A 17,292-nucleotide genomic window follows, 5' to 3' on the forward strand; every position below is an offset into this window, starting at 1 on the left:
GATACAGCCAGACACGTGCCATCACTAGGGCACATCACTTCAACCAAATAGGCTTTGTGCTGTCATAGCCACTATAGATTTATCAACAATTCACAGGACCACTTTAATGGCATAAGCAGACAGTTTATATGAACACAAGTAATTCAATCGACCAAAGGCAGAAGGACTCTGTAGTGGGTCTTAGAAATTAACTCCTTTGCTACTGAAGGCAGCATTTGGTACTCTTCTCATTAGTTCCTGGTCCTAGGAAGACACCAGATGGCAACTGTGCACAGAAGATGTGTGCGGTAACAAATGAACTCACAATGGCAATGTGTCTTGAATAAGTTAATTAATATAACTGATACTTAAATATATTTCATAATAGTATTTCATGAAGTGCTTAGAAACATTATATAGGAAACATTTCATGTTGATTTATTTACATTGGCACCTGAATCTTGACTGACATCTTACCAAAAGGACGATACGTTTTACAAGTATCGGACAGATCCTCCTAGGGCAGCAAAAGATAAGAGGCTCATACAACAGGAACTTGTTCTTGTGTACAATATGTGGCTTTCTCTTGGTTGTTGGAAGACTGTTCTGATGATAGGTGCCAAGATTCAAATCATAATCTGATTTTAATCAGTTATGGTTAATAAAATTTAAAGTATTTTTAAGATCTGAAGTGACTGATGATTGGGTAGCTATGCAAATGGGGGAAAAATCAATCTTGCATAAGTTTTCCATTATGATTGTACACACTCATCAAATCTAAATCCATTCAGAGCTGAAATGATGAAAACTTTGATCACTAACTTGAGTTTTGCATGTGGGGTGTGGGGGCGGAGAAGGTGAGTTTATTGCTAATGACAGATCTTGCTCTTTATTAATGCTTTTATTTGAAAATAAAATATGCATGAAGTTATAACTTTTCAAATTATTCCCTATGAATTCATTTTATTCTGAAGCAGCAAATTTCAGAAGTTTACCGCTCTGAAATATAGAATTTAAAATCAGTAAGAATATCAACATTAATATTTCAGTGAATTAAATAATGTTGTAAAACAAAAGAAACCTAAAGATCATTGAAAACTTTGGTTGAATTTGTAATTAATATTTGATGATCATCTTCAACAGAACTCAGCTTCAATAATAAATGGCAGTGTAGTACTTTACAAAGTATTATGAGGTGTAAAGTTAAATAAAATTTCAAAATACTGTAAGATTACACTGTAGTTACTTTGCTGCATAACAAAACGATTTTTCTATGATGCAGTCAAGGGGAAATTAGCAGTTAAATAATATAATAAATGACTATATTTCATAGTTACAGTATTCATGACAGTAAAGTACTGGAATTAGCTAGGATTTTCAAAAATCAAAAAACAATGCCTTTGTACCATCAACTCCATTTAAGCAAACTTCTTTACATGGACATCTGTTCCATTTATTGCATTTAAAAGAAAGGTTAAAACAATTCACAGTATTGAACTGCCATCACCCTCCCCAAAAGAAAGGAAACTGGGTCAGTGTTAAGCTGTTCATCATCCAGCTACAACAAAAAAAGTACTAATATTGAAATCAATAAAAGCAAAATACTGCGGATGCTGCAAATCTGAAATAAAAAACAGAAAATGCTGGAAAAACTCAGCGGGCCTGGCAGCATCTGTGGAGAGAGAAACGGAGTTAAGGCTGGGATTTTCCGGTGCTGCCTGTGGCAGGATGGAAAATTTGGAGAGGCAGCCAAACGTCCATTGACCTTGGGCTGGAATTTCCGATCCCTCCCATCTCTACGACTCTTTCAGAGCTGGGGCTGAGCTCTTTTCCAGCTGTGAAGAAGAGTCATACTGGACTTGAAACGTTAACTCTGTTTCTCTCTCTGCAGATGCTACCAGACCTGCTGAGTTTTTCCAACATTTTCTGTTTTTATTTCTAATACCAAATCTCTGGCACTCCCTTTTCTCCATTTCATTTCTAAAGATTTCAATAGAGTGTAACACTTTTGAAAGTTTTCGCTGATTCAATTTCACACACCCATTTATCTGTACTTTGTGATTCTACAGCTTCAAGTGATAAGATTATTCCTAAAAATTGTTTTTGATTGATACACAAATGACTGTGGTTGTTTAAAGAACATAATACAGTAGATGTGTGTCCATCATTGCAATTTGGAACAGCTGACAGCCCGAGGTAAATGCTAGCTTAGCCATGTGGACCGTACCAAAATAAAGTTGCGCTTCTACTTCTACTAAAGATAATCCAGTGTGTGTATATCCTGAATGCTTTTGGTGCATTTTTATTGCAATGCTGCAGCTTTGCAGAATACAATGTCAAATCTGGCTAACAGAAAGACTTGCATTTCTATAAAGTCTTTCATGATCTCACAATGTCCCAACTTTATAGTCAATTAACTACTTTTTGAAGTGGTGTCATTGTTGTGATATAGGAAATGCATTAGCCAGCTTGGTTCACAGCAAGGTCCCATAAACAGCAATGAGGTAAAATGACCAGATAATCTATTTTGGTGATGTTGGTTGAGGGATAAATTTTGGCCAGAACACCAGGGGTAACTCCCGACTCTCCTCTGAAATAGTGCCACTGAATCTTTTACATCCACCTGAGGGGACAGAAGGGGCCACAGTTTAACGACTCATCTGACAGTATTGCACTGGAGCATCAGCCTAGATCATGTGCTCAAATCTCTGGAGTGGGACTTGAAATGGTGACCTTACTCAAAGGCAAGAGTGCTGCACACTGAGCCTGAGCCATGACTGACACAAAAAAGTGCTCAATGAACACTTTGGATACCCTAGCCACTTTTTTAAATATACCTGGAGTTTTGCTGAATCTGAGGGCAGTAACTATAATATGTATAAACTTCCCCTGAGGGACCTAGTGCCACAATGGTTGAGATACAAGCCTTTCATCTCGGATGGGATGAAAGTCTCCTTTATTTGCTGCCTGGAAGGATCCTGCAAGAATGAGTTTCAACAATTTGAATCTAGTTCCAATATGTAAAAGAACTGGCATAATTTGGTTTACTCAGAGAAGCCATATAATGGGAAATAGAAAAAAAAATTAGTACTGTATAATGGGAAATGGCCTAGTAAGTTTGGGGCTGAGGCATCTTATTGGATACAATAGAACGAATGGGAGGACAATCTCCTGTCTAGTGGCTTTAAGGGTCACATGTAAAATGAGATTTGGAAGCTCAACATTGCCTCTAAAACTAGTATTCCCATCCAGGACCGCTGAGAACAGTTACAGATAAAGCATCAGAGAGTTGCTACTGCCAGTAGAAGTGTACCCCAATGTTATGACCACGGTCGATGTTAACTGCTGCGAAAACCAAATCCCAGAGGGAAACTTGGCTTTCTGGCCATATCTTTTTTTTTTGTATTCTGAAAATGAGAAGACGACATGGTGACCTCAGCAGCAAGAAGTCCAGTAACACTTTTTGGATTTTAAAAATTAAAAGTTTTAACAAGAAGAAAACTTAAGTGCACAAGATTACAGTTGCACAATTAAAAGATAGTCTTACAAAACATTCCCCAAAAGACTTCCGACTTGGTCAACCCACAAGTAAACACCTTCCAGGCAACACTCCCTTATAGATGTTTAACTATAATAAATCCAGCAGCTTTAATAAAGGCATGCTACATGACCTCTAAATCTCTTCCACTCTGCTGCGGAAGTCCAAGACTTCAGAACAAGACCTGCTTGTTGCAGTCCAAGACTTCTATAATTTGACTGAATGGCCAATTCAAACTGTATCTTCTCCCAGCCTAGAGCTACAGCTAACAGCCCCCAGTTCAGCTCAACCCCTAAACTCGCCACAGGAACTCTAAAGTACCCTTTTCCCCCTTTCATCTCAGGTTCCATTATTCTCACCCCTCTTTGAAACTTAAATCCTTCCAAATATAAAATGTTTCATGTTTCAATCTTGTCTTTGCTTTCAGGTCAATAAAATATAATATGCCTTCTTCTGTTTACCTATGGAACTCCTGCAAGTTCAAACATGTTCCTTGGCACCTCTGACTTTCCTTTGATATTCAAACTCTCAACTTAACTAAAAATGCAAATGTTAGGTCCAACCTATTCACTTGTACCTCAAACCTAACACCTCAATCCTTTCATGTTTTAAACCCTCCAGACAATCTTCTAGTAACCTTTGCCCTGCCTAATTAAATCACTTACACACACAGCCTTCATTACAGAATAACACAATATTCTCCAAAATATTTAAAAGAATAATCTCCATTTCTCACACCCAGCATCTTCTGAAAAGGGTGGAGCAAAAAGAACACTGCTAATATTGAATTCTGATCATTAGAGCTCAATTTGTTTGCTTTGCCACCTGCTTTGAACTGAAACTGTTACAATGGTGGGTGTGGGCAGCACCCAGAGTGTGCACTTTTAATCCAAAGCAGTCGCTATAAAACTATTCCTTGGAAGAGCCAAAGAAATGATTGCCCCTTATTATTAATACAAATCATGTTCTGTACCTCAATGCTTTCATATAAGTAATTTTGCTTTCTTCAGAAGTTAATTACAGATAGTGACCACAGTATATTTTAAGATCAGATCAGAAACCAGAGATCAGGTGTGTGGATTTCTTAAAAGAGAGAGACTGCAAAGACACAGAATAAGTTTGGAACATCATTGATCAGAGAGGTTAGAAACCAATCAAAACTGAAGAGGAAGGAAGGTGTGGATTATAAATAACAAAAAAACATTAAAAATGAGAAAATAAGAGGTTAAGAGCAGGATAAAGAAAGGTATGGGAGAGTGCGAGGAAACAACATGAAAACAAACAACAAAGCATTCACAAGTTTATCAGTTGAAAGAGAAATGGATCCACAGAGAAGATTGTCAAGTTGTAGATCAGGAAATGGCAAGGTTTTTAATATGCACTATACATTGTTTTTCTACTAAAGAAATGGACATCAGAAATCTTGGCGTTTGGGAATGAGATGAGTGCTGAATTGAATAAAGAGGATTTCTTTTTAGCTAAGGTAGTTAAACTAATGGAAGAAAAAGCACCAGGGACTGTCAGGATATATCCTAGGTTCCTGATGGAGATGCGGAAGGAAATTGTAGAGGCCCTGGAAGTTATATTTCAGGGCCCTGTTGAATGTTGATATGAGAGAACTACAGAGTGACCAATGTAGTTCCCATTTTCAAAAAAGAGACAGGCTAATCAGGGTAATTAACATCTGTGGCAGGGAGAATTTACAATCTTTAATTAAGGATGAAGATAAAAGTTCAAAGTAGCCAGCAGGAATTTAAAACTAATTTAAGAAGTAACATATTACAAATGGAGAATGCAGTGGATGTAATGTGCATGGACATTAGAAAAGCCTTTGACAAGGGATTACTAAAGATCATCTCACAAGAAATATGAAATATAAAGGTTGAGAATGATTAGCTTTTATAAAACCATAAGACTTCAGTTAGAGTACTGTGTGCAGTATTGGGCACCACAGTAAGAGCTTTAGGCTTTAGTAGATGTAGTAGAGTTTACACTAGGAAGCTGCCTGGTATGATTAAATACACATTTTTAAAAATTGAAGAATCTGATCGATTTTCATTAGCGGGATGCAGATTAATGGGTGACTACGATGAGGTAAGTAGGTAGAACTCTTCCCAGTGATTAAGAGTCAAGAACAAGAGTCAAAGATAAAAGATTAAATGCAAGAGATTTAGAGAATCAGGGAAAAATTGCTTACAGAATGTTTTGAAGATGTGGAATTCATTTTCACAGGTAGTGGCTGAAGCAGAATCTATATGATTAAATTTGAGATATGGATAAAGGAAAAACTGTTGAAGGGACGCGAGAACGGGGCGGCTAAGTGTGATCGGACCTATTTGCCTGCAGTGTAAACCCTGGCATAGATCTGTTGAGTTAAATGTCATATCTTCATGTTCTAACTTCTATGTATTTCAATGTTAAGCTCTCAGATTTAAAACAAAGGCATAAAGAAACAAAAACTCACAATTTTGCATTCATTTGTGAATATCAAATTATTTTACACAACTCAATGTATAGTACTCAATTTTAATATGCAATCTCTTCCACAATGCCGTGCATTTTTAAAAAAAATCAGCCTGTTCAAATAACATTTTCCGCTTTGATAAAATTCTGCTCTCCATTCTTGGTGTATATTATTAAGTATACTTACTAAAACCTTAATTCCAGTGAAATATTTGCACTTTGTGCTCTGCTCTGAAGTAAGGATATCTTCGTTGGTGGACCTGATAACAATACCCATTTTCTAATTCGGTCAACAACTTGCTACTGAGCTCCAGGAATGCTCGCTAACACAAACCCCAATAGAAAAAAAATGATTTAGCATTACACAAAACGTGTTTAGAGGTGTACCATTGGAATCACAGTTCATTTGTGCCAAGAACGTATTAATTCCAACTTACTATGGCCTGTTCAAAATTAAACATTTAACCAACGTAAACTAAAGTTTGCTTGTTGGGTTAAGCATAATTCACATCTGACTTCTGATTTCAAAAACTACAAACAAGTAATTTCTTTTCACTTTCCTTTCTGGAATTCTTAAAACCCCCACTATCCCTATTTCTAAGTTTACAGACAGTATCCCTCCTAAACTGGGTTTAATTTAAAAAAGAAAGCAGCTTAGGTCAAAACTCCTTATGAATTCTCTTCATTCCTTATAAATTCTCTGAACTCTTTCTGTTCAGTATATCCTTGTAGACTCAGTCAAGGTCAGATATTCAACATATGGGGAAATCAATGATGTGAGTCTTGGTATCCAATCCTATGGTAGTCCAAAGAGTTGATTTCTACTGATCTACATTTCCCTTGCTATTACACATACAAATATGAAGTAGTTCCTTGGCCTACCATACTGGCACCGCAATAGTGCAAGCACCTATCTGTTTATGTAACGGGCATGGCCGGGGGGAGCATCAAGTATTGCACTTTGAACTTTTAATAAGAAACAAGAAATAAGGGGTTCAGCTGAGGAAATTGATTTACGAATAAAGGTAGAACAAAAATACATTTATGTTAAGCTCAGCTCAAATATGCAACAACAACTCAAAATATTCAGTTAGGAGGCAGCTAGAGAACTGTTGGTCACCCATCTCCCCATGACTCAGTACCTAAATATACCATGTAAAGTCATACTTGTTATACTTACATACTTACAATGTTATGCACAAATCATGACCATTGCAGATTTAATTTGCGCCTTGCTTTAGGGGATTCATAATTAATTTAGCAGAGACAATGATGGTGGGTGGGAGAGTTCCCAACACTTTCCATCCACTTGCTATGCTGGAAACTAAGTGTGTCTATGGAAACAAAGAGGTTACTGGGTGATGATAGGATCAAATTGGAGTTGAATGCCCTGATACCATCAAATTTCACACAAAGAATGGTCATTCACCGATGTACCAAAAAGCTAATGGTGCCATATGGTGAGAGTCCCTATCTTTGGGCCAAGAATTGAGGAAAGGGGATTAAATTGGAAAGAAAAATTTGTTAATAATGGTTACTCGTAGGGCACAAGAAGAAACAGTTCAACCTGTATCCCTAAATCTACAATAATTTTTTTTAAATAAAAAGAACTTTCTGGCAAACTTTAATAAATGATGTACTACAAAATGCAATGCATAAGGGAGTTAATACATCAATGTATGATAATGTAAATTAGTGATTTAATTTAGCTAATTATGTATATAAACTGGCTACAGAAAGTGCAGACTTTGTAAATCAACTCTTGTATTGACAGAAAAGGTTTACATATATTATAGAGCAAAAGCACAGCAAAAAATCTTGGATTCATTGTCCTTGACAAGTAAGTTTCAACCATAATTCACTTCTGTAGTATGGGCCATTGCCAGGCAACACCCTATACATTGCATGGCTAAAACTCTAATTCCTATCCTCTCTCAACAGATAAAATTTCAGGAGTGATGGGAATTGAGTAGCAGAATGAGTTATATACTGACGTCTCCTGTGGTAAAGTGAGGTACCCTGTCCCTTTAAGAGAATGCAAGTGTACTGATCATGCAACGACACTAACGAATCACTGTACAGTGCGGGCAACTAGGAGCTGTAAGTCTAGTTCTGGAGGTTTCTGAGTGAGCACGTATGATCTGGTGCTCTGTCCTATCACTGTTTATTCTTACATCAGTCTCTCCCCATTATTGATTGCAAGCAGCAATTGAGGAGAACATCGAAAGGCGTTCGGTCAGCCAACAAAATCGCATCATTTACCCAAGACAAAAAAGTGGCGACGAGGATAAAGAACAAAAGAAAATAAATTTCAAGACAGGTGAGCAAAGCATTGGAAAGAGCACCTGTACTTATCTTGTAGAACAGGCGACAGCCAGCAATCAGAGCAGAAAGCAGTGCTGCAGTTTAAAATTTTGAAAAACCCTGGAGAATCACGATTGTGGGGATCCTGCCAAAACTCGAAAAGAGTGCAAAACACAGCAGAGAAAAGCCAACAACTGCAGAGAGAGATAAAAAAAACAGTGACTGCTCTTAAAACGGCAATACATTTAAAAGGGTAAATACATGAAAAATGGCTGTGGACAGAAAATTATAAGAGACCCCAGAGAGAGGGCGATTCCGCGGTAAGCAAAATACCTAAATTCATCATTACCTGGGAAGCCTATTGAAAGCGCAGTCCCCTTACAGTCATTCACGATGCCACAGTTCGAGCGTGGCGATCCATTCGACCCCATTTCAGATGGCTGGTCTCAGTATGTCGAACACCTAGCATTCTTTTTTACCACTAACGACATCGTGAGGGAGGAGAAGAGGAGGGTGGTTCTTTTGTCCTCGTGTGGGAGAAAAATGTACGGGCTGATCCGCAGCCTTACTTCACCTAGTGCCTCAGACTCGGAGACCTTCGACGAGTTAAGAAAAATCGTACAGAGCCACCTGAGCCAAAAGCTCTCAGTCACTATGCAGCGCTTCAAGTTCAATTCAAGGAACAGGCTTCCAGAGGAGACAATAGCTGACTATGTGGCCGTTTTAAAGGCATTAACTGAGCAATGCGAATTTGGAACGTCCATTAGTGATATGTTGAGAGACCAGCTGATATGTGGAATTGGAGGTGATACGATCCAAAGGTATTTGCTAGCCGAACCTAGTCTAGACATTAGAATTAGCTACTGCGATGGAGAGTGCTGTTAGAAATTCTGAAGCTATAAAAGATACGTAAAATGGCGCCATCTACCTGGTCAAATGAGGCAATCCGGCAACAAAAGGCATGAAAACTTTGGACTCCACAGAAAGACGGGAAACTCTCTCTAGCTCTAGACCAATGAAAAACAATGGTACTGCAGTGAAAACCCACAAAATAAAAGAAAGAAATATATCCAGACCTCCAGTGAGCGGATGATAACTTAAACAAGCCAGGTGCTTTTTCTGCCACCACTATGGTCACATAATGAGGCACTGCAGAGAAAGGCTAAAACAACACTATAAAGGCGGAAGGAAAAATCGTGAAATATGCCTCATGGAAGAGCCAGAAGAAATAGAATCAGACATCCATTCATTATATAACCTCAAAGTGGGTAGAACCAAGCAAATCGAAGTAGCCATAATGATCAACGGACAACCCATTAAGATGGATAAAAGCAAAGTACTGCGGATGCTGGAAACCTAAAACAGAAACAAAAATACCTGGAAAAACTCAGCAGGTCTGACAGCATCTGTGGAGAGGAACACAGTTAACGTTTCGAGTCCGAATAACTCTTCATCAGGACTAAGGAAAACTAGAAAAGAGGTGAAATATAAGCTGGTTTAAGGGGGGTGGGACAGGTAGAGCTGGATAGAGGGCCAGTGATAGGTGGAGATTACCAAAAGATGTCATGGACAAAAGGACAAAGAGGTGTTGACGGTGGTGATATTATCTAAGGAATGTGCTAATGGGGACATTAAGGGTGGAAAGCAGGACGAGCAAGGGACAGATAGCCCTAGTGGGGGTGGGGTGGGGGGGAATCAAAATAGGCTAAAAGATAGAGATAAAACAATGGATGGAAATACATTTAAAAATAATGGAAATAGGTGGGAAAAGAAAAATCTATATAAATTATTGGAAAAAGGGGGATCAGAAAGGGGTTGGGGAAGGAGGAGAGAGTTCATGATCTTCCATTAAGATGGAAGTTGATACAGGAGCGTTGACGTCCATCATTGGAGAGCATACATTTAGATATCTGAGTCAAGGAACCCACCCTTTGAAGTTAGAAGTTTCGAACACGAAGCTGAGGACATACACGGGTGAAGAAATAAATGTGAAAGGGGCATGTCAAGTCAAGGTGCAGTATGAGGAACAGTCTGCAAAATTACCCCTATTTGTAATGTCAGGCAGGGAACCGAGTCTCCTCAGAGGGAACTGGCTGGGAGAGATAAATCTTGAGGGCCCGCTAAGTTCCCAATTTGTAACCAGAAGTGTTGCTGCAAAAAAATAAAATGAGTACGCAAAAACCCAACGGGAGAAGCCTGTAGAAGTGAGACACTGGACAGAATTCAAGCTGAAGTCAGCTTCCTTCAAAAGGAAACGGAAAATCTATTAAAGGACCTTTGTGCGCTACAAAATTCAATCGGCTCTCAATTTGTGCCACTGAAAAGATATGCAGAAGAAAAGAAAGAGTTAAACCTGTCTCTGGCTGAGTTAAGGAATGAATTAGCCGAGAAGGGGCAACGATATGCAATTCTCCAGGAAACTATTAATGAGAATAGGAATGAATTGGAAGAGAAGAAGCAGCAGCTGCGTAAATGCCCTGAAGTTTTAAAGCTAGAAGGCCCCGACTTCTCAGAAGCGCTGTTGGAAAACCCAGCTACTGAGCTCTCTCATGTTCAGCTCAAGCCTGAGTCTAGTCCAGCCAACAGCGAAATTAAAGAGGAGACAGTGCTACCAAGAAAAGGACACGCAGGAAGAAAAAGAGAAATTGACAGTCCTCGGAAAGAAAAACAAAAATAATTTTTTTTTCCCTTCTCCTCACACATCATGTAGCTCATCACTGTATTGCTTTGTGCTTGACACCTTTTATCTGTTTCAGCTTGGAGGGGAGGGGCAGCAGAAGTGAACGTGACTGCACCCGGAAGATGGTGAAATCATCCAAGGGACATAGTGGGGCCTGCTCCTGAAAAGGAGGCCTCGGTTGTTGGGCTACGATGCTCAACCCATCAAAGAGGGCCTTTTGAGAAACTTGACCTGTAAATTGTTATTGTGTAAATAGTTAATATGTTTTAAGCTTGTTAGCTGTACTTTTAAGTAAAGGGGGAGGGATGTGGTAAAGTGAGGTACCCAGTCCCTTTAAGAGAATGCAAGTGTACTGGTCATGTGACAGCACTGATGAATCACTGTACAGCATGAGCAACTGGGAACTGTAAGTCTAGTTCTGGAGGTTTCTGAGTGAGCACATATGATCTGGTGTTCTGCCCTATGTCTCAATAAACTATCACTATTTATTCTTACATCAGTCTCTCCCCGTTATTGATTGCAAGCAGCAACTGAGGACAACAGAGGCAGGCGCGCAGTTAGAATTCAGTTGGCCAACGAACTCATTTACCCAAGACATAAAATCTCCCCTCTAGGACAAGTTCAAATCCAACCTGGTGAGATAGGTTGAAAGTTACCTGTATATTGGCAATGTGAAATGAATTTGGGTAGTCTCAACGCAGTTCTAAGTGGGCATATGATACAACACTGCCCCTAACTGGCAATGTTACTCAGATAGGCCTAAGGATAGTTGATGTGGGGCATTGGGAAAACATGACAATGGTGTAGTAAAGGATGTCTTAAGCACATTATTTGGACTTCAGTCTGCATCCTACCATGCCATATTTGATCTGGAAATGCTTGATGCTTTCACTGGGCGACTGAAATCGGCACCACTAACATCACACATTCCTTAAAAGAAAGATTAATGGATACGTTTTCATCATTTCCAGCTCTCCCCTGCTGCGTAATGCCCTGTGCCAGGAGCATTAAGACAAAAATGTAAACAGTTAGGAGTGCAACACAACTGACAATAGTCCTCTTGTGTAAACATGTAAATAAACTTGAAATGGGTTTCAAAAGAGTGTTCACCAGGTGAAGAGAATCTCTCTGGATTTTTCTTTAAACTTGCTGACACAAGACACTGGAGTTGCATATCACACAATGTCAAATTGAACTCATGTGAGATGACAACAACTTGCACTCATACAGTATTCTTAACGTAATAAAATTTCCCGAAAGGCTTCATAGATACAGAAATAACTGGACACTGACAAGCGAAAGGAAACTGATCGGAGTGGAAATTAGAAACAATATCCATGAAGTAAATCTAGACGAAGTTATTGAAAGTGGTGATAAAGATAGCAAGGCACATAGGAGTTAGAGAGCATTCCAGAGTATGATGCCAAGCTGGATGAAGATCTCTGCAGCTGAGAGTGAAGCAGAAAAGAGGCTGCATGAAAAGGAGGCCAGACTGGAAAAAGTTGAGGGTGCATGCAAGAACATAGAGCTGAATGAGGTACCAGGGGCAGGGAGGTATGAGGCCACAGGAAGACATGTAAGTGAACACAACAATTTTGAAATTGTTGTGTAGGTGCATAATAAGCCAAGGACATTTGCGAAGCACAAGTATGAAAATAGCAATTAATGCAATATATTAAGAAGCATTGTTGAAATCAGTCTGAGTAAAGTGCCAGACAGAAAGTGGGAGCTGGGTACTAAGTTTTAGACTCGGCCAAGCAAGCTAGTTTTAGTCCTGCTCACGTTGAATAAAGAAGTCCTTGCTCACTTAGGGCTTAACTTCAGCTCAGCAGTAAGACAGTAAGCAGCATCAGGGGTTCAAGAGGCACCAGAGTAACATTACAAATTTAGACCCACAGTGAAACAAACATCTGCACAGCAATACAAATACTTGATATCAACATACAGATGAAAGCTGACTGCATGCCAAATGATGTTACCAAAAGGCAGCATGTTACAAGGTGAAGAAGGGGGCCAACGGCAGAGTCCTGAAGCACATCTAATCTAGCCCCACAATCATGGACAGAGAAACCACTGCAGAAGATATGCTGGCTGCACAAGGGCAGGTAAGAGATGGAACCCTGCTGTGGAATAATGCTACAACTTTAGCATCATTGTGAAGCAGAAATCACTTTGTAGCAAAGCAAACTGTAGAGGAATACTTAAATTACTCCAAATAGTTTCAAAAGTGATGTTGAAATATCACAACTACAATGTCAATAAATTTTTATGATGAAAATAAATGAACTCATAATGTGTTAGCTACAACAAACTGTTGAATGCACTCTCAGGGATTCAAAGGCTTAATGTTGACCTCAAGCTTCACTTTTAATATTGCCTTTGGGAGACCAATGAAAAACTCAAAAAAATCCCAAACTGTCACACCTCTCCACGAGTATACATGCCACCCTGAAATAAAAATTCAATGCGACTTGCCCTGTAATTTGATGAGTAAATACTGAATATAAATCATTACTTCCACATCCTGGTAAGTAAATACAGATTAATCACCATATTATTACTGTGGCTAAATGTAGTTTCCTAAGGTAAAAAGTGATCAGTTACCTGTAATTTTGGTGCTATCATTACTTCTCTGATCTTTCAGTGCTTTGGAAATTCTCTCTCCTTTTACCTCCAGCTTCTTTTTGTGCAGAAAATATTAGGTTTCACTCCTTCCAATTGGTAAACTAAGCTAGAACATTATCATATTTTGTTATAAATATAATTGGTAGCTCCTTGTTCAGTGTTTAAAGATTATTTTGAACAATGGCAAAATCTGAATACTTTCACCTGGAATGGAAATTCAGTAAGGGACTGACTTCATGGTATCTTTTCAGCGTTAGCCCTTCCCCAATCATGTTTTTGATTAACTTGCTTGAATACAAATTTAGTAACTAATACACTAGTGTGCAAATGTATTTCTGTACCATTTTACTAACATTTGATGTAAATAGAACATTCTACAAATGCTAGTATTTTGAGACAGAAATTTGGTACAATGTTTGCTTAGATTTTTACATTAATGTTTATAAACATTTCTTGGAAAAAAAAACTAAAATAACACAAACAGCAGCAGCATTAAAATAGCTTTATCCCTCCATATTCACCAGTAAAGAGTGTGTGTATGGCCCATGATTTTATTCCTCCACAGAAGGGGCACTGACTTGTACCAATATCCAATTGGATGAGGGGTCCCATAAAACAACATTTGGGTTTTTATTTTTTTATCTTCTATCAATATTGGCCTTGGAAGGAGTGCAGTGCAGATTCAGAATGTTACCAGGACTCTAAGGGTTAGAGTATGAAGAGAGACTACATAAACTAGGATCATATATTCCCTGAAATATAGATGGCCAGGGGATGATTTGATTGAAGTTTTGAAAGGAATTGATAGGGCGGATGGAGAAAACATTTTCTGCTGAGAAGGGGTCTTGGATAAGGGGACACAATCTTAAAAACCAAGCCAGGTCACTCAGAAGAGATGTTAGGAAGCATTTCTTCAATGTAAAGGTGACAGAAGTGTGGAGCTTTCTCTCAAAAAATTCAGAAGATGTTGGCTCAATTAATAATTTTAAATCTGAAATCGATAAGATTTTTGCTAGACAAAGGTATATAAGGATAAGGAGCCAGGGCAAGTGGATGGAGCTAAGATATAGATCAGCCATGATTTTATTAAATGGCAGAAGAACCTTGAGGGGCTGAATGACCTACTGTTGTTCCGACATAATATGGAGAGAGTGATGTGAGTGAGGGTATTAGATATGGTTTTGATTCAAGCAATTTCTGTCAGAATGCCCCACTTCCTTGATGCATTATGACACAAGATGATTAGCAACTGTGACATAGATGTTGCAGGTTTTCAGAGAAATAGTTAATTAAAGGAAACTCCACGCCCATTATTTCACACAGCCACTTAGTAGCTATTGTGAGTAGAATTGCATTTCATTTCACTGCCCAATTTGTGCCTAAAAATGTTGAGCCCTCCTGAATTATCAGGCAGACATTTTAATCTACAGTAGAAAGTAAAACATCCAAATTGAAGCTGGAAACTGATCACTCTTTTACTGAGGAAAACAAATGTTTTATCAAGAATGTCTATGTGTCAACGGCAAAACAAAAATTTGATTTTTCTTATGAAACTCCTGCCCCAAATAAAGTAATAGACATTAATTATTTTGTTTTTGCCTTCAAACTGCCAGGCGCCAATTTAATACTCGGATACTGTTTGCCCTCATGTATTTTTGAGTGGTCTGTAAATACCTTGCCACATTAACAAAGGTGTACAAAATATTTGCAAATAATTCTGAATACTTATTTACTGCAATTACCTATAGTGCATGAATTCATTTCTAGAAGTTAAATTTAAAATTGCAAAAGATTTCCACCCTAAAAGGAGGTTAATAGCAGCTTTCCTGTATTTAAAATCTGTTACATTGAAAACTCTTTGATTCACAAGCAATTTATTATGAAACCACCACTGGGCTATCTACATGGAGTAAATTATTGCTGAGAAAATGAGGCTCCTGCTGCTACTTTAAGTATGCATTTTGCATTTGGGTGCATTTAATGCAAATGACTGTGCTTAACTGTGCTCTTGAAGGGGAAATTATGGACAGATTCGGAGATGGCTCCAAAACATCACTGCAAATATGTAACTAACAAACATCATTTTATCATCTTGATCTCAATAAGGCTAGGATTTGAAACTATTTTCAACTTATATTATATTAAAAAAGCAACTCTGAAGATTGTTTTGTGGCAAGTTTGCTCACCTAAAAAGACTACAAAGTTAGAAATTTCCTTTTGTTCCCATTCAGATTCTACAAAGGAATACACACAGCTTACTTAAAGCATCATCTGGGTTTTTTGAGAATGCATTATACATTAAGACTATAATTTACGATTAGTAAAATACTTACAGATATCTTAAGTTGCAAGTGCCCCTCCAACTTTTTACCCTCTACCCATCAAAGCACAAATTCATAATACAATGTCTCTTCCACACACTGACCACTTTCTTGCAACTCACCCAAATGTCCATTCCTTATGCGCGAGCCTAAACAAACTATTCAACCATAGATGGCACAGGGAGTGGAGTGAATCCCATCCAATATCCACGCACATGTATTTCCATGAAGAATAACTGAATGGCAGACAAGAAAGCGATGCCCCGCTTTTTTTCCTTCCCTGATTTAGGAACAATGAAGATAAATGTGACATCCCCTAAAGTGACTAAGACGAACTAAAATCAGCACAGACAAGGACTCTCATTTGCCTGATCTTCAAGTTCCAAAGTAGGCAAACTCACACAGGATATAAAATAAACCTTTGAAAGATTCACAGAAAAACACCAGAATCTACATGTACAGACAGCTACATTTTTGCCCTACAAGTTGTGCTGTCCCAACCATTCCTGGCTAAATACGTAATGGACCTAGGAACAATTGAGTTCATAATTCATTGTAAATGTTATGGCGTGGCAGGTGAGGTGTGCCAGACGGACTAAATCCACAAGGCAAACTTAGACACGCTATCACAACAGTTTTGTAATTTGTATTTATTACAAGATTTGTGCACTGAATTCAGAAGTAATGAGTCCAATAACACCTATAGAGATTTTAAAAAATGAAATTAAAACATTTATTAACAAAAGAAAAGATTTTAAGCACATACATAAGATTACAATTACTTAATACTGTATACTTTGTTACTTAATAACAAATCCCAGAATTCCTAATTAAACTGACTCACAACTATACACCCACTTTAAGGCAACAGTCCAAAACAGCTTTTAAATGTAAATAGCAAGCCAGCATGTTTACCACAACACCCACTCGACAATGAATTCCAAAGGTTTTTCTCCAACTTTAGTTGTTGGACACAGCAGACCTTTGCAAACATGGCTGGAGACTTCCCCAAGGCTGTTTCACACACTCCTTTTAGTTCTAATATGGCCCCCCAACATCACCTTCTTTATGTATGTTTCTCTATCTTTAATCTGTAAATTCTATGGTTCTATGTGTCTTTGTAAATTTACTTTTCCCATAATATAAAAATCTTTCATGTTGCCAATATGGTCAGTACCTTTTGTGAAAAATAAATATTATAATCTCGCCCTATTTATCTTGTTACTTGTAAACATCCTACCATCCCTTTGAAACCCAAACAACTCCTTCACTTACTAAAAATGCAAATTTCCTTCACACCCTACATGCTAAGGCCTCATCCATGTTTACTCATTAGCATTTCAAATCCCTTTTACCCCCAACTTATTTCGATAATTTCAAGC

General features: G+C 38.2%; 1 protein-coding gene across 4 annotated transcripts in view; it reads right to left on the reverse strand.

The window, feature by feature from the left end:
* The window catches only part of cdin1 (CDAN1 interacting nuclease 1), a 137,766-nt gene that overhangs the window by 109,937 nt on the left and 10,537 nt on the right, over positions 1-17,292 (reverse strand). Inside the window, exon 1 of one of the 4 annotated variants that reach the window (XM_078563268.1) lies at positions 1-437. This exon is cut by the window's left edge and continues 1,216 nt beyond it. The exons of the other annotated variants lie outside the window; for them this stretch is intronic. The gene's annotated coding sequence lies outside the window, so the exon portion shown is untranslated. Of the gene's footprint in view, positions 438-17,292 lie in introns of those variants that run through there. 4 annotated transcript variants of the gene reach the window in all.

This window comes from Cetorhinus maximus, chromosome 18 (genome assembly GCF_964194155.1).
Source record: "Cetorhinus maximus chromosome 18, sCetMax3.hap1.1, whole genome shotgun sequence".
Taxonomy (NCBI): Eukaryota; Metazoa; Chordata; class Chondrichthyes; order Lamniformes; family Cetorhinidae; genus Cetorhinus; species Cetorhinus maximus.